Source organism: Gorilla gorilla, chromosome 2 (genome assembly GCF_029281585.2).
Source record: "Gorilla gorilla gorilla isolate KB3781 chromosome 2, NHGRI_mGorGor1-v2.1_pri, whole genome shotgun sequence".
NCBI lineage: Eukaryota > Metazoa > Chordata > Mammalia > Primates > Hominidae > Gorilla > Gorilla gorilla.
In genome coordinates, this window is record NC_086017.1 from 207,590,377 (window position 1) to 207,614,816 (window position 24,440).

The 24,440-nt window shown below is 40.9% G+C and overlaps 1 long non-coding RNA gene across 1 annotated transcript; it reads right to left on the reverse strand.

Moving 5' to 3' along the window:
* Nucleotides 1-1,160: 1,160 nt before the first annotated feature.
* LOC129532611 (uncharacterized) lies at nt 1,161-22,706 on the reverse strand. Its single transcript, XR_008678405.2, has 5 exons — nt 22,403-22,706; nt 14,883-15,006; nt 8,521-8,542; nt 7,632-7,950; nt 1,161-1,315 (listed from the first exon to the last, which is right to left on the reverse strand). It is a non-coding gene; the product is annotated as an uncharacterized lncRNA (long non-coding RNA).
* Nucleotides 22,707-24,440: the final 1,734 nt, after the last annotated feature.

Consider the following 24,440-nt stretch of genomic DNA (forward strand, 5'->3'; position numbering starts at 1 on the left):
TACAAGGCAAGAAAAAGAAATGAAATGCATATCGATCGTAGAGAAAACAGCAGTGTCCTTAGTTGTAGATGACATGATTTTACACACAGAAAATCCCAAGAAACACAAAAGCTAAATAAATAAATAACTCTCAGAAATAATGAATGAATTTAGCAAAGTAGAATTTATGATCAACAAATCATATTTCTACATTTACATAGAAAGCCAATCATATTTTTACATAATAGCAATGTATAATTGGAGACTCAATTTTTTTAAAAATGCCTTTGTATAACAGGTCCAAACAATGAAACATTTAGGTATGAATCTTTCCAAACATGTACAGGATCTCCAAGTTACTACAAAAGACCTATGAAGACAATTTTTGCATATATGTATATATGTATAAATAAATGGAGAAACAACATGTTCATAGATTGAAAGACCCAACATGGTAAATACATCAGCTCTCCCCAAATTGATCTGTAGTTTAATGCAATTCCAATTAAAATCCCACAAAAATGTTTAAACCGAGCTGATTCTAAACTTTATATGGAAAGGCAAAAGACAGAGAATATGCAACTTGATACTGAAGAAGAACAAAGTTGGAGAAAACATAAAATTAAAACTACTTTATTTTAAGACTTACTATAAATCTGCAGTCATCAGGACGGTGGCATTTGCCGAGTAGCAAACGTATAGATCCTTGAAACAGAACACAGTGTCCAGAACACAAACATGCCAAATATGCAAAAGGAGTCAATGGAGGGAAGGAGTCTTTCCAACAAACGGTTATGAATCATGTTGACAGGCATGTGCAAATATCTGCAATCTAAACCTCACATCTTATGAATACTTAACTGAAATTAATCATAGATCTAAAATGAAAACTACAAAAGTGTAAACATTTTAGAAGAAAACATAAGGAGAACTCTTCATGACCTATTATTAGGCAAACAGTTTACTATAATCAGGTTAAAAAATTGATGTACTCCACAAAATGTTTAAAATTAAACTTTGTACTAAACGATATCTCAATTCAATTGCACCCTGGTAAAAAGCCAAGTCTACCTGGACATCTCAGAATCCTCTGCACCAATGTGGAAGGATGCTGGCTTCCCACACCTGCTGTAGTCAGTTACCAGAAACCCAGGGGCTTAAAGCAATCGAAGTTTCTCTCACAGCTCTGGAGGCATGAAGTCCAAAACCAAGGTATGGGCAGGGCCTGCTCCAGTCAAGGCCTCTCAGGTCTGTGGGGTGTGGCGGGCGGAGGAGGCACCTCTGGTACGGTTGCCACATCAGTCACAGCAGAAGCACCCGTGCTTCCCCCAGCATCCTGAAGAAAGTTGAGGAGGAGCAGTCAGCAGCTGTGCCCTGTCTGTTTTAGCAGGAGCCTGAATAAAGGCACAGGTGGCTGCAGCTGCGTCCAATGCCACCAAATGGGGCCTTTGTGAGCCATGGACATACCAAAGGACCTCAGAATCTTCAAAGCCCTCAGACGTGGCAGAAAACCAGTTGGGAGGAATATTTGCTCCCACACCGACGCGCAGACAGCCTGACGTGTGTGAATACAGAGACCGGGGGGTTCCTTCCGAAGCATGTTTAAATTCCCATCGTGTTTTCAATGGGCATTCATTTAGCAGTCTTGGCTTTATGAATTATAAAAATAAACGCTCTGTTTGTTTTTGTCCCTCAAACGCACTCAGTTAACCTGCTCCTGTCCCCAGAAGGCGATTAACAAACACTTAAACTGCTGGGCAGCTTGGTCATTACTCCAACCCTGCATGACGATGGAACCATCAACACAGCTTACTTTGATATTTTTTCCTCCCCAAGCACCAGCTCAGAGGAGGCCAACAGGCCCAGGCCCCAGGAGCTTCACCTCCTCCTGATGCGATGTGTGACTCTGGGACCTCCTCACACCCCTGGCCCCGCAGCCCCTTCCCCTGCATGCTCCCTCCTGTGAGAGTCTCAGTGACTGTCCAAGAGCACACCTGGCCTTGTCTCTCCATGACCTTCTCCTGGGCTCAGACCAACACAAGGAGAGCCAGGATGGAGAGTTAAGGCCTCACCTTCCCCTCAGTGTGGCCCCAGGGCCTGGGGTGGTGATTGCCCAAGCCTCCTCAAGTGTGGTGGGTGGGTATTGCTGCTGGTGTTGAGGTGGGGGGGTGTTGGAGTGGATGGGTGTTGATGGGTGTTGTGGTGGGGGAGTGTTGACTTGAGTGTTGTGGTGGGCGGGTGTGGACTCAGGTGTTGCGGTGGGCGGGTGTTGCCACGGGTTTGTCACCTCTTCCTGTCCCAGGAAAGTGCTGGTTCCCAAGAGCACTCCCAGGTAATGGGTTGAGGTTTTCCACTATGGGCCCCAGCACCAGTTCTGGGCCCCAGGAAATTCTCTGTGGACGCTGTGCTCTTACCCCGTGCATGGACATTGAGCTATTGGTAGGTCTTTACAAACAATCCTGGGTCCACTATTCTGAGAGGAGCTGAACTCCTGTGTGAGACGCCACATCGGAAACACCAGGGCCAAAAGCACAGATGGAGTCTTCCTTTGCTTCCCCAAAGGAAGAATGCACAGGAGCCTGGCACTCCTGGACCTGAGGAAACCCTGAAATGTTGGCATCTGCAGATCCTCTCCAAAAAGAGGTCACCAGTCTCCTAACTGCAAGTCTGACCCCAGCATTCTGGGAGCCAAGAGGGAGAAAGAGTCTGTGGATCTCCCTGCTCAGTAAATTGGCTTTCACTAAATACTCTCTTTGCATAAGCAGCATTACCCAGTGTCCCGGAGCTTAGAAAAGTCCTGTTTCAATGTCTGAAGAAAATAAATTGTTTCTTTTTCCAAAGTCAGGGAGGAGTATTTGACTGCCAGTGTGGACTGAGGGGTCTTGGAATCACACTCTTCCCAATCAGCTTTGAACCGACCCTCTGTGTCTGCCTCACCATCTCCTCTGCTTACCTAGACACGTGGAAACCCTAACACAAGCCCTTCTAGGAGTCTGTGGTGTGGCTCAGCTGCCTCTGTAGGCATCTCTTGGGGTTAAACATTTTCCACTCTGCTAAGGCAGTGCCATCTATTCTTCTGCTTCATCTTCAGAAGACACTGAGCCCTTCCCCACCCTCCCTTCCCCACCCCCCACACCAAGTCCGTGGCACCCTTGAGGCCACAGGGTTGCTGCCATAAGATTTTTGTACTGAGTGTTCTCTCTCCAAGCAACTGTGAGAGATTTCTATGGGCAAGGCCTCCGGGTTCCTGTTAAATCAAATTGTAGTTGAGTGTTGGGTGCTATTCAAGAAGCATACACCTTTCTCCTTCCTAACAGAGCCCTGAGTTATTCAGTCACATGGTTTGAAACATGGGGTGGGTGCTGGTTGACTTAACCTAACCAGCACCGTCTCACCCTATGTCACAGTTACTGGTTCCAAGGTGGGTGCATAACTGAGGCTCATGCCAGGTGCCACACAGCACTCCCTTGGTCCCCCTAATGGACTTGGGGATGGGCAAGGGCCTGCGTTGTTCCAATTAGAGTCAAATACACGTTGTGCTAAGAGTGTACTTGTTCATGCTCCCTCTTTGATGAAGAATGCAGCCTCAGAAATTGTTCCTGGAGATTTTGCCACACTCAGAATGATTCTGACTTCACTGAAGGCAGAGCAGAAAATTGGGAAGAGACTGAGTCCTGGGTAGCATCCATGAGCTTCTGTGCTCAGATTCACCCCGAAGCCTGGCCTGCTTCTGAACTACCCACCTGAGTCAATAAATTGCCTTCCTATTAAAGTCAAATTGAGCTGGATTTTTAGTTACTTGCACCTGCAGGTGTTCTGTGACGCTGGTACTGTGAGTTTGTATCTGAGAATATTTACAGAGTTTCTCTCATGGTTGAGTCAATCATTTCAAGGATGTTTTGAGGGTAAAAAGAATGATCAATTGTGAAGCAGTGAATTGTGCTGCCAGGCACAATTCATTGGGCAATAGAAAGCCTCATTTCCTGGGCAGTAGAAAGTTTCATTGTACATTAGTTACATATCTTGTTTCTGTCTCAACTTCCTATTTTTTCATATGCAAAGGAGGTAAGGAAGTCCACATAAGTCCAGCAGCTAATATGTCTCTCAGGCATGATCCAAAACAGAATTGAATTATGCAAGCCTTGTTAAAATTCATTGTCGTCATTCATATTTCTGAATATTTAAGTTAGAAATTCTGAAAAAGTAGTTTGTTTCAGAGGTAGTTTGTGTGTATGTAGGTATTTTTTCAGGATCAAAAGTTTATTTTTTATTGTCTGATTGAGTTTAATTTACATATAATAAAATTTAGTAATTTTAAGTGTACAAATGAATGCATTTTGACAAATATATATAGTCATGTACACAACACTACCATTGAAATACATTTCATTACCCCGAAAATTCCCTTGCATGCTGCTGTAGTCAGTGCCCCCTCCACCACAGCTCCTGGCAGTTGCTTTCTTTCACTCTGGTTTTGTCTGAGAATTTGATACAGGCCACCTGTGGTGACTCGTGGCTGTAATCCTAGCACTAGACTGAGAAGGGAGGATCACTTGAACAAGGAGTTTGGGTAACATAGCAAAACCCTGTCTCAAAAAAAAAAAATACACACACACAAAAACTTAGCCAGGTGTGGTGGCACACACCTGTGGTCCCAGCTACTCAGGAGGCTGAAGAATCACCTGAGCCTGGGGGTCAAGGCTGCGGTGATCTGTGATCACATCACTGCACTCCAGCCTTGGTGACAGAGTGAGATGTTGTCAAAAAAAAAAAAGAAAGAAAGAAAGAAAGAAAAGCATTTGATATAAATGGAATCATACAGTAAATTATCTTATACCTGGTTTCTTTCATATATTTTAATGCCTTTGAGCTATGTCCATGCGGTTTCCAGCGTGTATGTCATTCTTCTTATGCTGGGCAGTAACCACTGCAGGAATATATTACAGCTTGTTTATCTATTCTGCAGTGATAGACTATTTTAAAAATATTTGGCTATTAAGAAGAAAGTTGTTATGAATACTTATATTCAGGCCTTTGTGTAAACAGATTTTCACTTCTCTTGGTTGAAAACATATGAGGAATTATTATTTTTTAAGTCATGGATTTTTAAATGGTTGTCAGTTACTTTAAAAAATGTAAATTCTTAAATTAAAAAGTTTAGGATGTTTGACAACCCTGACAAAAACAAGCAATGGGAAAAGGATTCCCTATTTAATAAATGGTGTTGGGAAACCTGGCTAGCCACATGCAGAAAACTGAAACTGGACCCCTTCCCTACACCTTACACAAAAATTAACTCAAGATGGATTACAGACTTAAATGTTAGACCTAAAACCATAAAAACCCTAGAAGAAAACCTAGGCAATACCATTCAGGACATAGGCATGGGCAAGGACTTCACAACTAAAACACCAAAAGCAATGGCAACAAAAGCCAAAATTGACAAATGGGATCTAATTAAACTAAAGAGCTTCTGCACAGCAAAAGAAACTACCATGAGAGTCAACAGGCAACCTACACAATGGGAGAAAATTTTTGCCATCTATCCATCTGACAAAGGGCTAATATCCAGAATCTACAATGAACTTAAACAAATTTACAAGAAAAAAACAACCCCATCAAAAAGTGGGCAAAGGACATGAACAGACACTTCTCAGAAGAAGACATTTATGTGGCCGAAAAATACATGAACAAAAGCTCATCATCACTGGTCACTAGAGAAATGCAAATCAAACCCTCAGTGAGATACCATCTCACACCAGTTAGAATGACAATCATTAAAAAGTCAGGAAACAACAGATGCTGGAGAGGATGTGGAGACATAGGAACAATTTTACACTGTTGGTGGGAGTGTAAATGAGTTCAACCCTTGTGGAAGACAGTGTGGCGATTCCTCAAGGATCTAGAACCAGAAATACCATTTGACCCAGCAATCCCATTACTGGGTATATACCCAAAGGAATATAAATCATTCTACTATAAAGACACACGCACACATATGTTTATTGCAGCACTAGTCACAATAGCAAAGAATTGCAACCAACCCAAATGCCCATCAGTGATAGACTAGATAAAGAAATGTGGCACATATAAACCACGGAATACTATGCAGCCATAAAAAAGGATGAGTTCATGTCCTTTGCAGGGACATGGATGAAAATGGAAACCATCATTCTCAGCAAACTAACACAGGAACAGAAAACCAAACACCACACGTTCTCACTCATAAGTGGGAATTGAACAATGAGAACATATGGACACAGGGAGGGGAACATCACACACTGGGACCTGTCAGGGGGGTGGGGGCCTAGGAAAGGGATAGCATTAGGAGAAACACCTAATGTAGATGATGGGTTGATGGGTGCAGCAAACTACCATGGCACGTGTATACCTGTGTAAGAAACCTGCACGTTCTGCTCATGTATCCCAGAACTTAAAGTATTAAAAAAATATAAAAGTCACAGGATGTTTGTGATAGTATCTATTACACTGATGTTAACATCACATGGTTGACTATGTGGAGACTCCAAGTGAAATTTCTTGCAGTTGTCAGTGCCAGGAAAATCTGTATTTCTAGATAAAACTCAAAAAGTTTAGAAAAACATTCAAGTTTCAGAGTCTAGAGGTCTAACACTGGAATCTTTTCTAAATTTAAGGTTTAATGATTTACTTAAATCTAAAAATAGTAGGTTGCAGATGTATTTAAACAGTGTGCCTAGGTAGTATGTTTATATATTAGGATTAAAATGGTCTTCTGAAGTTTACTAATTCTAACATAGCCTTTATTGTTTCGTGTAGACGTATCTTTCCTATTCCCAGAATAATTTAAACAATTAATTCAAAGCAACTGTTGACTTAGTTCTAGATTGGGATACCTATTTATGCATTTGAAGCTTTAGATATGTATTTCAAATTAGAAACGTGTGCTGGTCATGGAAAGTTGTGACTTAGAGTCTCAGGTAAGTTTTGTTTCCATGTGAACACACTGCTTCCAATTAATGTTATGCCCAGAGCAGACAATTAATAAACACCCTTTGAACTGAATGAGTGATTAACTGCAAATATTACAATACATCTTCTTAGTGGGCATGATAATTGGACATATTTAGTCCTTGCTGTGACCTAAGAAAGGAATTGTTTTCATTAAATGTTTAATGTTTCACCCTGTTCATACAGCTGGAGTTACTGATTCAGTTTGATGTGAATTCAGTCTTATAAAAGACTCATCATTATAACCTGCACTTATGCTTCCTATAGTATCGGAACTTTCAACTTGTAGGCAAAATAGATATGCTTCCTATTCTTAAAAACCACAAGAAATTTCCCTTTATTCAGAATAAACATAGAATTAGGTATCCTATTAAACTGAACAATAGGACTCACTGGGAGTGACCACATACACTATACCACGAATTGCCCAAGTGTCTGAAAAGGTCACTGGACCATTTTGCTCCATGCTGTGCCACGGGCCAACCACGAGGGCTGTCAGTGACTCACTGCGTGGGCCACCCAGGGCATGTGGTGCTGAGGCTGTCAAAGAGCAAGACGAGGCTGTATTTAAACTCAGGCCTCTGCTGAGTGTCAGAACTTGGGCAAGATGCTAAACACTTTAGAGCCAGTTTCCTTTTCTATAATTGGGTTATAACACTCACCCTGTCAGGTTCTCATGTGCGTTGACAAGGCCAGCATGTGACACACCAGGGGCAGAGCTGGACGGGAACCTTCTTCCTCAGACATCAGGGTCCTCATGAGCATCAACAAAATAAGGAGAGCTGTGTCAGGACTGCAGCAGGGACTCAGCAACAATCATTTTCTTTCTCTTGTTTCATCCAAATCATACATTTAAAAAAATAGGTGGGGTTATCATTGATGTTTATATTGATTCCTGGGATCAGACAAATACACCTTTCCTTATCATGCTGTTTTCTCTTCCCAGATGGTTTGAAGAGCTTCATTTTGGACTTGATACTCCTGGAATGCACATGAGAAACAATAGCCAATGATCTGCACATTTCACAGCAGTGTAGCTCTTCATTCACAAATTCAGATAGAAAAAAAAAACAAAAACACTTCTTTTATTTTCTAATGAGTTCAGTCTTGACCCTGAGCCATCTCCCCTCCAGAATGGCAGGACACTGCACTCCACCATTGTTGCGGGGCCACAATTTCACTAATCAAGGGCTCCTTGGCTTCTGAAAAATGGGAGATGCACCTCTAATAACCAGTCTAGATTGTCACTGCTCACTTCCTTATTTTCCAATTCCACAGGGGCCCCCAAAGCCCAGAAGATCTCATTTCCGGGCATCTTATAGATCATGGGAACCTGGTAACACTGGGAACCCCGGGGCCAGCACCCACCTCATGTTCACCCTGTTTCCATCACCTTCTAGGCATTGCTACAGAGCAGTGTTGGGACCCACTGGAGATCTGACTGCTCCCAGCCTGGAAAACTGCCTTCTCTCTCTCCACTGAGCTCATGATATTTCTGCTTTCCACCCCACAGAAATCCTTGAATGAAGCACAAAAGGGACTGGTAGTTACCTGGTGTGAAGCAGAGCTGAGCCTACGGGAGGAAGCAATATTGCAATGGACTCTGTCATTGATGTCACTAGTGCACAAATCTGTTACCACTATGGTCAAATTTTTATATTCACTTTAAGATTATAACTCATTCTGCTCATTGTATTCAATGCAACATCTACCCCAAAAGATACTCAGGCTTTAATTTATGCTTTCCTGTTTACAAATGAGAATTCATCAGCAAATTGAGGTAGCAAGTAGATATTTAGATATTTTTTTAAATTGAAGGCAAAACAGAAGACACATACACATACATCAGTGAAACAGAACAGAGAACCCAGAAACAGACTGAAATGCAGCCAACTGATTTTTGACAAAGGAGCAAAAGCAATTCAATGGAGAAAGGAGAGTCTTTTTAACAAATGGTTCTGGAACAAGTGGGCATCCACATGCAAAAAAAAAAAAAGAATATGTAACAGACCTTATACTTTTTACAAAAGTTAATGCAAAGTAGATATTAGACCAATTTATGAAATGTAAAATTTTCAAACTTCTAGAAGATAACATAAGGAAAAAATCTAGATAACTTTGGATTTGGTGTTTTTTTTTCAGATACAACACCAAAAGCATGATCCACAAAGAAAAAAATTGGGAAGTTTAATTTCATTAACATGAAAAACTTTTGTTTTCAAAAGATACTGTTAAGAGAATAAAAAGATAAATCACAGACTGTGAGAAAATATTTGCAAAATATATGTAAGGATTCATCTCTGAAATACACAAAGAACTCTTAAAACTCAACAATGAGAAAACAAACAAAACTGGGCAAAAGCTGAACAGATCTGCAGATGGAAACTAAGTATATGAAAAGATGATGTGTATAATATGTTATTAGGAATTGCCAATTAAGATGCAATAAGATACCACTACACACCTGTTACAATGGCCAAAAGCCACAAGAATGAAAGCACCAAATGCTGGTGAGGATGTGGAGCAATGGGAACTCTCATTCATTGCTGTGGGAATGCAAAATGGCACAGCCACTTTGGAAGACAGTTTGGCAGTTTTTACAAAGCTCACATAGTCTTGTCATAAGATTTAGCAATTGTGCTCCTCATTATTTACCCAATGGAGTTGAAGAGTTATATCCACACACAAACTTGCACACAAATGTTTATAGAAATGTGGGCAGCAAGCCACCAGGTGCCGATGTAAGAGACCGAGGGCATGAGCTGTTCCAGTGTAATAAAATATGTAAAATAACAAGAGTTATACTAGATCTAGATCATAGACATGATTATATATGAATATCATTCATCATTAGTTTGTAGCAATTACTCTTTATTCCAATAGTATAATAATCCTCACTCTATAATCATAACCTAGGAAAAGCCAGGCCATACAGAGATAGGAGCTGAGGGGACATAGTGAGAAGTGACCAGAAGACAAGGGTGCGAGCTTTCTGTTATGCCCGGACAGGGCCACCAGAGGGCTCCTTGGTCTAGCGGTAACACCAGTGCCTGGGAAGACACCCGTTGCCAAGCGGACTGTGGTCTAGTGGTAGCGTCAGTGTCAAGGAAAAACACCCGCTACCTAGCAGAGCGGGAAAGAGAGTCTCCCTTTCCCCAGGGGAGTTTAGAGAAGACTCTACTCCTCCACCTTTTGTGGAGGGCCTGACATGAGTCAGGCCCGCCTGCAGTTATCTGGAGGCCTAACCGTCTCCCTGTGATGCTGTGCTTCAGTGGTCACGCTCCTGGTCCGCTCTCATGTTCCACTCTGTACACCTGGCTCTGCCTTCTAGATAGCAGTAGCAAATTAGTGAAAGTATTAAAGTCTTTGATCTTTCTGAAAAGAGCATAGAAAAAATAATGGCATAAGCTGTCCTCTCTGTCTCTCTGACTCGGCTGCCAAACAGGGAAGGGCCCCCTCTCTGGTGGACACTTGACTCCGTGACCTTATCAATCAGTTGGATGACTCACACTCTTTACCCTGCCCCTTTTGCTTTGTATCCAATAAATAACAGTGCAGCCTGGCATTCGGGGCCACTACCGGTCTCTGTGTCTTGGTGGTGGTGGTCCCCCAGTCCCAGCTGTCTTTTCTTTTATCTCTTCGTCTTGTGTCTCTTTTTCTACAATCTCTCATCTCTGCACATGGGGAGAAAAAACCCACAAACCCTATAGGGCTGGCACCTACATAGAAGCTTTATTCAGAATTACCAGAAACTGGAGGTGACCAACATGTCCTTCAGTAGGTGAATGGAGAAATAAATTCTGGTACCTACAGACAATGGAATATCATTCAGTGAGAAAAGAAATGAGCTATCAAGTCATGAAAAGGCATACAGGGACCCAAAATGCACATTACTAAGTGAAAGAAGCCAAAAAGGCTACATACTGTATGATTCCAATTATGTGACATTTTGGAAAAGGAAAAACTACATCGAGAGTAAAATATCTATGTAATTACGTGACATTTTGGAAAAGGGAAAATTACATAGATAGTAAAATAATCAGTGGTCGACAGGGGTTGGGGAGAGGAAAGGATGGATGGGCAGAAAGCCCCGGATGTTTAGGGCAGTGAGACCACTGTGTGCGATTTCACCACAACGGTGGACCCACGACAGTGTGCAGATGCCAACACCTACTGAACGCAGACCACAAAAAGGTATTAATTACATAAACTATGAACTTTCATAATGAAGTAAATCATGTTTTTAAAAAGTAGACAGTTTTTTTTTCAGTTATTGTCTACTTTCTGAAGTGGAGATGGCGGAGTGCTTCCATGGTTGTGAGGATAAAAATAGCTTAGAGAATGTAATAACTAAAATAGGTGTGTAAACATTGTTAAACTATTTTATCCTCATTAAATATATTTGTAACTTTTTACAACTGAGCGAGTAGTGCAAACACATTAACATAATTCTCCTGTAGCTCCACTCAGAAGTCAGGACTGCAGGGCTTCAGTGCAGGACCACACAGCTCCACATGCACCTGCCAAATGCAACAGCCTCTTTCAGCGTCATTAAAATATTTCAACAGGAGGACTGAGTTTAGACTCAACCTGTGTTTTCTCCCCTGGAAAATGAAGGTTTTATGAAGCAAGGAAGGTCTTTACTGTCCTCATCCAAAACGCTGAGGCATCTGTGATGTCTGCTGTAAGTGCCACCAGGCTCTCCGCTGAAATCTTGCAACGGGAAAATAGAGACTGTAGATTCTGCTTTTAGAAAGGGGAGAATCAGAAGTAATGTGGAAATGCCATGTCCTCGTTCATAAACATCTTCTTTTACAAATTCCACAAGTTTAGTTACTTTGGGATTAATATGGGCTTATTTTAAAGTGTGTTTATTAATTTAGCGTGAATTGTTCAAATGCATTCTGGATCCTGAGCTGACATCCAGCAATGCTGAGTGTGTGCCTGTGTGAGTCACCAGCCCTGATGAGCCTCAGGTTATTGTATTCATAAAATGAAGGGGCTTAGGCTTGCTGCGATTTTTTAAAAACCATTTTTAACAGTAAAAACTTTTTTCTTGCTACATAAAAATGTACAAGAAAAACTCAGACATTACCAATGATAAATTATAATTTTATTAATATAAATATTTTTGTGGGCTCAATTTATATGACTTAGTTATTATAAAAGAAATAAGCAATATGAGGTGGCCATTACCACCCTTTCCCGTTTTATTTTGTTCATATGCTATTGATAAATCTTGATGTATACAGAAAAGTAGTTTCAAAGAATAATAATTTTTAAAAATGACTTGTAATTTCAAGAGACTTTAAAAAAATACCTGCAACTGCTTTTTAAAGGTTCTAAAACAGTTTTCTATGCCTTAAAGCTAAATAACTACAAAGAGCTCACACTTCTCACATTCTGTATTATAAATACGTAAGTCAGAGAAACAACAGACAAAATCATAAAAACACATGCATGAACAAATGGGCCTTGGTTTACATTTAATTGGATCTGGCAATACACATGGGTTATAGTAGTATTTTTGTGTGTAATTTTACACGAGTGGACTGCTATCAAAATAAAAATTGTCTACAATCTCTTTTCAGTGGTAAATTTGCACAAATGGTAAACATACACATAGAGATAGTGGGAGAAATTTATTTCGTGGCTTCCAAGAAGACAGGTTAAGTTGGGACATGTAATTGTTTCATTAATGCTACATTTTAAATGCACTTGTATGGGCATGGTATTTAAATATATTATTATGACTTTTAAATGCTCAATGTTACAGATGGAATATGAGAGCAAGTACTAACTTATATCTTCTTTGTGTGTGCTTTGGAGGCATCAGGAAATAATAAAGCAGCCCTTTTCCCTTTTCCCATCTATTTCCTGAAGGCCAAGCTGTGCTTCTGCAGATTAGATCTCTCTGTAACACACACACACCTATGCACGCACGCACGAGCGCACACACACACGAGCACACACATGAGCACACACACGCACGTGCACGCACACGTGCACACATACACCCAATATAGCCTTTAGGGTTAAAAGGAAGAAAAGAGAATTTGCCTGGATAACTCTCACCTAGGTATCTTCTGGGGAGATCTAGAATAATCTAAGGGGGTAAGCTGGACTAGCCAATGGGAAATCAAAACGAAGATACTGGAGAGATGTTCCCAGAAGAGGAGCATTCCTAATGGGCTTGGCCCTAGTCACATGCAATTCCCCAGATGTGGTTGGCGTGGCCAAGGTTCCAGCATTTGTCGGCTGCCTTCTTGGCACTTCTTGTGCTGTGAGGAGTATCCCCTCCCCAATGCCAGGGGCAGTGGTCCTCTAACCCCCTTCACAGTAAAGGGCCAGCAATTGGCAGTCACAGGAAAAGTAGTGAGACAGGAAGGTGCGGAGCATGAAGTCCCACCATACCGGCCTCCAGTGTCTGGCACAGAATATGACGAGGAACCTCCGTGAATTGGAATCTTCCACATCTTGACATATGGGAGTTTCTGCTAGATATAATTTGACTTAAAAAAGAAAGAAATATGACCTTCTTCACCTAAATATTGTAGCAGAGGTAATGATTGCAACCTGGATGTTTTACATTCTGAGATGCTATTAAACCAATATTCATCACAAATGTATTGATAATTGTTTAGAAGAACAGAAGAGATCCCATCATATTAAATGAAGTGTATCAATTATAAGATGCATGCTAACTCCAGAAAAAGCAAAGCATGAAAAAAATCTGTCTTAGAATGGAAAAATACAGTAGTTAAACTATTTTTAACTGAAATTTAAATGCAACATTTTAGGATATGAAGCTGTCAACTCATTTTGAAAACTGCTGGCTCAGATGACCTCGGCGATAGGAAACCTCTAAAAGATCATGAATGTAATCAGGTAATTTTCTGTGCCTTTGCCTGAGAGTCTAGCTGAAAGTGGTGCAGTTTTTACAGAAAAGGAATAACGTGTCCCGAACTGGGAACCCTTCACGGGCCACCATTCCGGGCGGCGCTTCACTGTGGAGTTTTGGTCGCCAGAGGGCTCCAGGGAACTGCTGGGGAAGGCCAGGACATGGAAGAGGGCCTAGAGCCAGGGTTACCTGGGAGGGGGTGGACCCATTTTGCCAAGCACCTGAGGACCATACCGTACAGGATCCTCTCAAAACCACTCACACACTAGGGAATAAAGGATAAGAGAAATTAATGTGTGCTTAGCATGTGAGAGCTGACATTCAGAGTCAGCCTGAGCAAAGAGATTCACACAGAAGGACGAAGCGCACGTTGTGAGACAAAGAACACCCAATTATAAGATAGAAAACCTCGGTTCTGGGAAATTCCTGAACCTGTTTGCCCATCCATGAAAGAGTAAGAGTGATACTACCTTCTCCACCTTTTCCTTGTAACAGAACTGCCCGTTTCTTTCGTGCCCACAGCTAAGTGTTTAATAGGAACAATATGACAAATATAAGGTCATTGCTCTTACACAAAAGGTTCAAGAAAACTGAGAAAGATCTAAAAATGCCCAAAGGAATGATTTTTCAAAGTACAACATCTTAATTTACATAGAGAGAAATAATACATTTTGTCTCAAATAAAGATTTGGCCACATCCTAAGTACAGCATTGAAGAGCAGTTAAGCTATTTCTTCAAAGAAAATATATCAAAATTAAACCTGTACTTTTTGAGTGTGAATTCTAACACACAAACCTGGTACAATATATTTAAAACAAAGCAGAGATTAATTAATTAATGATTCCCCATCACCATTTTCAGAAAACCCATAACTTAGTGCCTTAAGATGTTCAAATCATCCCAAAAACTTGAGTTACTAAATATTTTCAAAACCCTTTCTCAAGCTTTGCTATTCTAGCTTTAGTTGGAAGAAGAAGCTTCCAAGTTAAAGATGGTAGATGAAATACTGACCCAGTTGTGTCCTTTCCCTCCTGAGAAACCATGATGGTTATCCACGATGGAGAGAGAGCAGCGGAGACAAAAAGTGATTTGATGGCCTCGCATCCGTGAGAAGGAGCATCATCTGTGGACCTTCCTGGGGGTGAGGGGCAGAGAAGTGAGGCAGGCGTCAGAAAACAGGAGGGTCGATTAAAATCTGTACATTGACAGTCAACCCTCATTATCCTCCCTCACCGATACCCGCACCCCATCCCTCGGGTAACCAGTGAGTAGAACACCAACAACCAACAAGCAAGCACCTGCCTTCCAGAGAGGAGAGGAGAAGTTTTTCTCCAGAGAAAGGAAACCATCCAGACCAAAGGCATCACTTACTAACATGCGGAAACCCCATCGACTCCCCGAAGCAAAACCTCTAGACGAGCCTTTCACTAATGATAACACAGACTCATTCTCCTTCATGTGTTACTATTAAATGTGAACAGTGAAGAATCACCAGACATTGAAGGGAAACCAATCTCAATGGGAAAAAAGACCAAGGTAAACCGGCAGGCGGAATGATTGTTGAGAACCTAACATCATAGCAAAATAAGAAATAAGAGTTTTATATTATCATTCACTTAGTGGCACTGTCTGAGGTTTCACTATACAAATATATTGCTTTGATATGTGTGTGTATATACATATATATATATATATATATATTTTTTTTTTTTCTGAGTCTCGCTTTGTTGCCCAGACTGGAGTACAGTGGTGTAATCTTGGTTCACTGCAACCAAGGTCTCCCGGGTTCAAGCGATTCTCCTGCCAATTTTCATCTTTTAAGTGGAGACAGGGTTTTGCCATGTTGGCCAGGCTGGTCTCAAACTTCTGACCTCAGGTGATCTGCCCACCTTGACCTCCCAAAGTGCTGGGATTATAGGCATGATAGAGTTTTAACTATTAGAAGAAACCAGAGGAAGCAACCATTGGAATAGATGAAACATCAGCAATATATTAAAATATCAGCAATTTCACATGTTCGAGATTATTTTTAAAAAATAAAAAGAGAACAGAATTGATTTAGTTTCTAGGCCAGCAACCAAGGAAAAAGCAAGGAATGGAAGATTTTATAATCGCATAACAATAGCAAGATCTTACATTTCTATTGAGCTTTAAAGATTACAGGCCGGGCGCGGTGGCTCACACCTGTAATCCCAGCACTTTGGGAGGCTGAGGTGGGTGGATCACAAGGTCAGGAGTTCAAGACCAGCCTGGTCAATATGGTGAAACCCTGTCTCTACTAAAAATACAAAAATTAGCTGGGCGTGGTGGCGGGTGCCTGTAGTCCCAGCTAGTCGGGGGGCTGAGGTGGGAGAATCGCTTGAACCCAGGAGGCAGAGGTTGCAGTGAGCTGAGATTGTGCCATTGCACTCCAGCCTGGGTGACAGAGCAAGACTCTGTCTCCTAAATAAATACATAAATAAAAATACAAAAATTAGCAGGGAGGGGTGGCACACACCTCTAATCCCAGCTACTCGGGAGGCCGAGACACGAGAATCTCTTGAACCTAGGAGGCAGAGGTTGCAGTGAGCCAAGATTGTACCACTGCACTCCATCCTGGGCAACAGATTGAGACTCTGTCTCAAAAAAAAAACAAAAAAAAAGAAAGAAAGTAGAAAAACTTCAAATAAACAACCTAACAATGCATCTTAAAGAACTAGAAGAGCGAGCCAGGCGCGGTGGCTCATGCCTGTAATCCCAGCACTTTGGGAAGCTGAGACGGGTGGATTGCCTGAGGTCAGGAGTTCAAGACCAGCCTGGCCAACATAGTGAAACCCTGTCTCTACCAAAAATACAAAAAATTAGCTGGGTGTGGTGCCAGGCACCTGTAATCCCAGCTACTCAGGAGGCTGAGGCAGGAGAATTGCTCGAACCCAGGAGGCAGAGGTTGCAGTGAGCGGAGATGGCACCACTGCACTCCAGCCTGGGTGACAGAGTGAGAATCAGTCTCAAAAAAAAAAAAGAAAGAACGAGAAGAGCAAGAGCAAGTCAAACCCAAAATCAGAAGAAAACAAATAATAAAGATCAGAGCAGAAATAAATGAAATTGAAATTTAAAAAAAAATCAAAAAAACAAAAAAGTTTGTTTTTTGAAAAGATAAACAAAATCGACAAACCTTTAGCCAGACTAAGAAAAAAAGAAAAAAGACTCAAACAGATAAAATCAGAAATGTAAAAGGAGGCATTACAACAGATACTGCAGAGATTCAAAGGCTCACTAGAGACTTCTATGAAAACTATATGTTGCTAATAAATTGGAAAACCTAGAAGTGGATAAATTCCTAGACATATTCAAGCTACTGTGATTGAACCATGAAGAAATCCAAAACCTGAACAGACCAATAACAAATAATGAAATCGAAGCCATAATCAAAAGTCTCCCAGCAAAGAAAAGCCCAGGACCTGAAGGCTTCACTGCTGAATTTTACCAAATATTTAAATAACTAATACCAATCCTGTTCAAACTATTCCGAAAAATAGAGGAGGAGGGGATACTTCCAAACTCATCCCACAAGGTCAGTATCACCTTGATACCAAATCAGACAAAGGCACATTTTAAAAAAGAACAAAAGAAAGAAAACTTCAGGCCAATATCTTTGATGAACATTTATGCAAAAATCCACAACAAAATACTAGCAAACCTAATTCAGCAACATATTAATAATATCATTCATCACGACCAAGTGGGATTGATACCAGGGATGCAAGGTAGGTTCGACATATGCAAATCAATCAATGTGACACATCATATCAACAGAATGAAGGACAGAAACCATATGATGATTTTAATTGATGCCAAAAAAGTATTTGATAAAGTTCAACATCCCTTCATGATAAAAACCCTCAAAAAACTGTGTATAGAAGGAACATACCACAACACAATAAAAGCCATACACAACAGACCCACAGCTAGTCTCATACTGAAGAGGAAAAACTGAAAGTCTTTCCTCTAAGCTCTGGAACACGACAAGGATGCCCACTTTGACCACTGCTATCCAACACAGTGCTGGAAGTCCTAGCCAGAGCAATCAAACAAGAGAAAGAAATAAAGACATGCAAATTGGAAAGAAGGAAGTCAAACTATCTTATTTCCAGATTATATGATCTTTTATTTGTAAAAACCTAAAGATTCCACCAAAAAACTGTTAGAACTGATAAACAAATTCAGTAAAGTTGCAGGATCAACAACTGCAACTTTGTTGATCAATGCCAATCAACAAAATCAACATACAAAAATCAGTAGCATTTCTATATGCCAACAGAGCAAGCTGAAAAAGAAATAAAGAAATTAATCCCACTTAACAATAACTACAAATAAAATAAAATACCTAGAAATAAACTTAACCAAAGATGTGAAAGATTTCTGCAATGAAAATTGTAACACATTGACACAAGAAATCAAAGAGGACACACACAAAATGGAAAGATATTCCATATTCATGGATTGATTGGAAGAATCAATATTGTTAAAATGTCCATATTACCCAAAGCAATCTACAGATTCACTATCAAAATAACAATGACATCCTTCACAGAAATAGAAAAAATAATCCTAAAATTCATATGGAACCACAAATGACACAGAATAACCAAACTCATCCTGAGCAAAAAGAACAAAACTAAAGGAATCACATTACCTGACTTTAAATTATATTACAAAGCTATAGTAAAGAAAACATCATGGTACCCACATAAAACAGATACATAGATTAATGGAACAGAATAGAGAACCCAAAAATAAAGCCATGCATCTACAGTGAACTCATTTTTAACAAAGGTGCCAAGAACATGCATTGGGGAAAAGGCAAGTCTTAATAACTGGTGCTGGGAAAACTGGATATCCATGTAAAGAAGAATGAAACTAGACCCGTCTCTTGCCATATATGAAAATCAAATCAAAATGTATTAAGTTAAATCTAAGACCTGAAACTGGAAGACTACTAAAAAACAAAACAAAACAAAAACACTGGGGAAGTTCTCCAGGAGGTTGGTCTGGGCACAGATTTCTGTATTATTATTATTATTACTGAGACAGAGTCTTGCTCTCTCACCCAGGCTGAAGTGCAGTGGTGTGATCTCAGCTAACTGCAACCTCCACCTCCCAAGTTAAAGTGATTCTCCTGCCTCAGCCTCCTGAGTAGTTGGGATTACAGGCACCCGCCACCACACCTGGCTAATTTTTGTATTTTTAGTAGAGATGGGGTTTCACCATGTTGGCCAGGCTGGTCTCAGTCTACTGGCCTCAAGTGATCCGCCCGCCTTGGCCTCCCAAAGTGCTGGGGTTACAGATAGGGCACAAATTTATTGAGTAATACCCCACAAACACAGGCAAACAAAGCAAAAATGACCAAATGGACTCACATTAAGTTAAAAAGCTTCTGTACAGCAGAAAACAATCAACAAAATGCAGATAAAACCCACAGAATGGGAGAAAATATTTGCAAACGATCCATCTATCAAGGGATTAATAGTCAGAATACACAAGGAGCTTAACTCAACATGAAAAATCTAATTATCTGATATTAATATGGGCAAAAGATCTGAATAGACTTTTCTCAGAAGAAGACCTTCAGATGGCAAACAGGTTATGTAAAGGTGCTCAACATCATTGATCATCAGAGGAATTAAAATTAAAACTACAGTGAGATATTATCTCGCCCCAGTTAAAATGTCTTTTGTGCAAAAGACAAGCAGTAACAAATGCTGGCAAAAGACGTAGAGAAAGGGGAACCCTCATACACTGTTGGTGGGAATGTAAGTTAGTACAACCTCTATGGAGAAGAGTATTGAGTTGCCTCAAAAAACTAAAAAGAGAACTACCATATGATTCAGTAATCATCTGCATATACCCAAAAGAAAGGAAATACCAAAAAGAAAAGAAATCAGTATATCGAAGAGATATCAGTATGCCCATGTTTACTGTAGCACTATTCACAATAGCTGAGATTTAGAATCAATCTAAGTGTCCATCAACAAATGAATAACGAAAATGTGGTGCATATACACAATGGAGCACTATTAGGGCATAAAAAAGTGGCCAGGCACAGTGGCTCATGCCTGTAATCCCAGCACTAAGGAGGCTGAGGCAGGTGGATCACCTGAGGTCAGGAGTTCAAGACCAGCCTGGCCAACACGGTGAAACCCCGTCTCTACTAAAAATACAAAAATTAGCCAGATGTGGTGGCGGGCTCCTGTAATCCCAAGCTACTCAGGAGGCTGAGGTAGGAGAATTGCTTGAACCCGGAAGGCAGAGGTTGCAGTGAGCCGGGATCATGCCACTGCACTCCAGCCTGGGCAACAAGAGTGAGACTCCATCTCAAAAATAAATAAATAAATAAATAAATAAATAAATAAAATAAAATGAGATCCAGCCATTTGCAACAATATGGATGAAACTGAAGGACATTATATTGAGTGAAATAAGTGAGGCACAAGAAGACAAACTTCACATATGCTGTCACTTATCTGTGGGAGCTAAAAATTAAAACAATTGAACCCATGGAGATAGAGAGCAGAATCACAGTTACCAAAGGCTGGGAAGAATAGTGGGGGAAGCGGGGAAGAGAATGGGTAAAAAATATAGTTAGATGAATAAGATCTAGTATTTGATAGCACAGTAGGGTGACTATAGCCAACAATAATTTATTATACATTAAAAAAACTAAAAGATTATAACTGGAATGGTTATAACACAAAGAAATGAAAAATTATTGAGGTGATAAATTTTTTAAAAAGTGGTGTGGCTGGAGCCGTGGCTCATGCTTGTAGTCCCTGCACTTTGGGAGGCTGAGGCAGGAGGATCGCTTGAGTTCAAGAGCTGGAGACCAGCCTGGGCAACATGGCGAGACCTCGTCTCTCTCCACAAAAAAATTAAAAAATTAGCCAGGCATGATGGTACGTGCCTGTAGTTCCAACTACTCAGAAGGCTGAGGTGGGAGGACTGCTTGAGCCCAGGAGGTTGAAGTTACAGTGACTGTGCAACTGCACTCCAGCCTGGGGGACAGAGGGAGACACCAGTCTCAAACAAAACAAAACAAACAAACAAACAAAAAATGTAGTAAAAATGGCCATTGTTTCCTTGTTCTTGATTTTATAGATGAACAATTCAGTCTTTTATCATAAATTTTGGATGCTAGCTGTAAGTTTTATTAGGTGCCATTTTATTAGTTTGAGAAAGCTTCCTATTATCCCTAGTTTTATAATGAAACGGTGTAAATCTGTACAAGATGCTATTTCTGCATCTATGGCATGATCATGCATTTTCTCCTTTATTCTGTCAATATGGTGAATTACCTTGATTGATTTTTCATGACTTTATTGATATATAATTTACATACAATAAAAATCATCCTTTGAGGCGGGGCACGGTGGCTCATGCCTGTAATTTCAGCACTTCGGAAGGCCAAGATGGGCGGATCACTTGAGCCCAGGAATTGGAGACCAGCCTGGCAACATGGCGAAACCCTGTCTCTACAAAAAAATACAAAAATTAGCCAGACACGGTGGCATGCACCTCTAATCCCAGCTACTTGGGATGCTGAGGCAGGAGGATCGCTTCAGCCTGGGTGATGAAGGCTGCCGTGAATGGTGATTGCACTACTGCACTCCAGCCTGGGCAACAGAGTGAGATCTTGTCTCGAAAAAAAAATTTTAAAGACATTAAATTAAAAATATTTAAACAAACGCTGGGTGCAGTGGCTCACGCCTGTAATCCCAGCACTTTGGGAGGCCAAGGTGGGCAGATCACAAAGTCAGGAGTTCAAGACCAGCCTGACCAACATAGTGAAAACCCGTCTCTACTAAAAATACAAAAATTAGCCGGGCGTGGTGGCACGTGCCTGTAGTCCCAGCTACTCGGGAGGCTGAGGCAGGAGAATCGCTTGAACCTGGAGGCGGAGCTTGCAGTGAGCCGAGATCGTGCTACTGCACACCAGCCTGGGAGACAGAGCGAGACTTCTTCTCAAAAAAAATAAATAAATAAAAAATTAAACAAAATAATGGTTGGTTGGATGCAGAAAATAGTTTAAAACATTTTTTAAATTTAAAAAAATCACTCTTAAAAAGTGAATTCACTCTTCAAAAGTGTACAATTCGGTGGTTTTTAAGACATGCACAGAGCTGTATAACCAGCACCCCTACCTAATTTTAGAACATTTTGTCACTGCAAAAAGAAACCCCATACCCATTAGCTGTCACTCCCCGCTTCCTCCTCATCCAGCCCATGGCAATCATTCATCTACTTTCTGTCTGCGTAGATGTGCCTGTTCCGGGCATTTCACAGAAATCAAATCATACCATATGTGGTCTTTGGTGAAGGGCCTCTTTCACTTAGCATAGTGGGTTCAAAGTACACCCGTGTTGTAGTACTTTATTTGTAAAAATAATGTAGTTTTATTGTGGTAAAACACACACAACATAAAATACACTATTTTTGCCACTTTTAAGTATACGACTCAGTGGCACTAAGTACATTCACAATGTTGTGTAACTCACCACTATTTCCAGAGCTTTCTCTTCATCCCAAACAGAAACTCTGTGCCCATCAAGCAGTAACTTCCCGTTTCCTCTGTACCCCAGCCCCTGGCAACCTCTATTTTACTTTCCATCCCTGTGAATCTGCCTAATCTGGGTACCTCATATAACTGGAATCATACAGTATTTGTCCTTTTATGTCTGGCTTATTTCACTTAACATAACGTTTTCAAGGTTCTAAAATACAAAAGGTCCTAAAAATACAAAAATTAGCTGGGCGTGGTGGCGGGCGCCTGTAGTCCCAGCTGCTTGGGAGGCTGAGGCAGGAGAACGGTGTGAACCCGGGAGGCGGAGCTTGCAGTGAGCCAAGATGGCGCCACTGCACGCCAGCCTGGGCGACAGAGCGAGACGCCGTCTCAAGGAAAAAAAAAAAAGGAAGGGCAAAAACCGCCATTACTTTTCCACCAACCCAAATCGTTGGGTGACTCAGCGCATGCGCATTCCTCTGCGGGGCCACATCTCAAGCCACAGACAGGCTTCCCAGAGCCTATAGGAGAGATCCCACATTAATTTAATTAATTAATTAATTAATTTATTTACTTACTTTTTTTTAAAAATTTATTTGAGACAGAGTCTCTTTCTGTCGCCCAGGCTGGAGTGCATTGGCTCGATCAAGGCTCACTGCAGCCTCGACTTCCCCAGACTTAGGTGATTTTCCCACCTCAGTCTCCCGAGTAGCTGGGACTACAGGCGCACGTAACCCCCAACCCGGATAATTTTTGTATTTTTTGGTACAGATGGGGTTTCGCTATGTTAGCCAGGCTGTTCTCGAACTCCTGGCCTCAGGTGATCCGCCTGCTTCAGCCTTCCAAAGTGCTGGGATTACAGGCCTGAGCCACCATGTGGGGTCTGAATTTCAAATTAGGTTTTTCTATTTCTGCAAAAAACACCTCTGGGATTTTGAAAGGGATTTTGCATTAACTCTGTAGTTAGGCTGGGCAGTATTGTCATCTTAACAACTACGCCTCCCAATCCCCAACATGGAATATCCTTCCATTTATTTATGTCTGCTTTAATTCTTTTGGCAATGTTTTATAGTTTTCAATACATAAGTTTAAGTCTTGTGCCTCCTTCGTTAAATTTATTCCTGTGTATTTTTAATTCTTTTTGATGCTTTTTTTTTTTTTTTTTTTTGAGACAGAATCTCACTCTGTCACCCAGGCTGGAGTGCAGTGCAGTGCAGTGGCACGATCTCACTGCAACCTCCGCCTCCCGGGTTCAAAAGATTCTCCTGCCTCAGCCTCCCAAGTAGCTGGGATTACAGCTGCGTGCCACTACACCCGACTGATTTTTGTATTTTTAGTAGAGATGGGGTTTCACCATGTTGGCCAGGCTGGTCTCGAACTCCTGACCTCAGGTGATCCACCCACCTTGGCCTCCCAAAGTGCTGGGATTACAGGCGTGAGCCACTGCACCCAGCCAGAATTGTTTTCTTAATATCCTTTCGGAATGTTCATTGCTAGTGGATAACAATGCAGCTGATTTTCGTGTGTTGATTTTGTATCTTGCCATGTCTCTGAATTCTGGAGTGAGATGTAACCATTTTATTGTGGATTCTTTAGAATTTGCTATATGTAAGAGCGTGTCTTCTGTGAACAGAGGTGATTTTACTTCTTCCTTTCCAGTTCAGATGCGATTTATTTTTGGCCGAGTTGCTGTGACTACAACGGCTACTACTGTGTTGAATAGAAGTCCTTATCTTCTTTCTGATGTTTGGGGTAAAGTTTTAAGAAATTCACCATTGTATATGATATTAGCTGTGGGTTTTTCAGATATAACCTTTATTATTTTGAAGGAATTCCCTTCCATTCCTAGTTTATTGACTGCTTTATCATGAAAGTGTGTTGGATTTTGTCAAATACTTTTTCTGTATCAATTGAGATGATCATTTGGGGTTTTGCCCTTCATTCTATTAATGTGGTGCATCACCTTGGTTGATTTTCCTATGTTGAACCATCCTTGCATTTACAGACTAAACCTCACTTAGTCACAGTATATA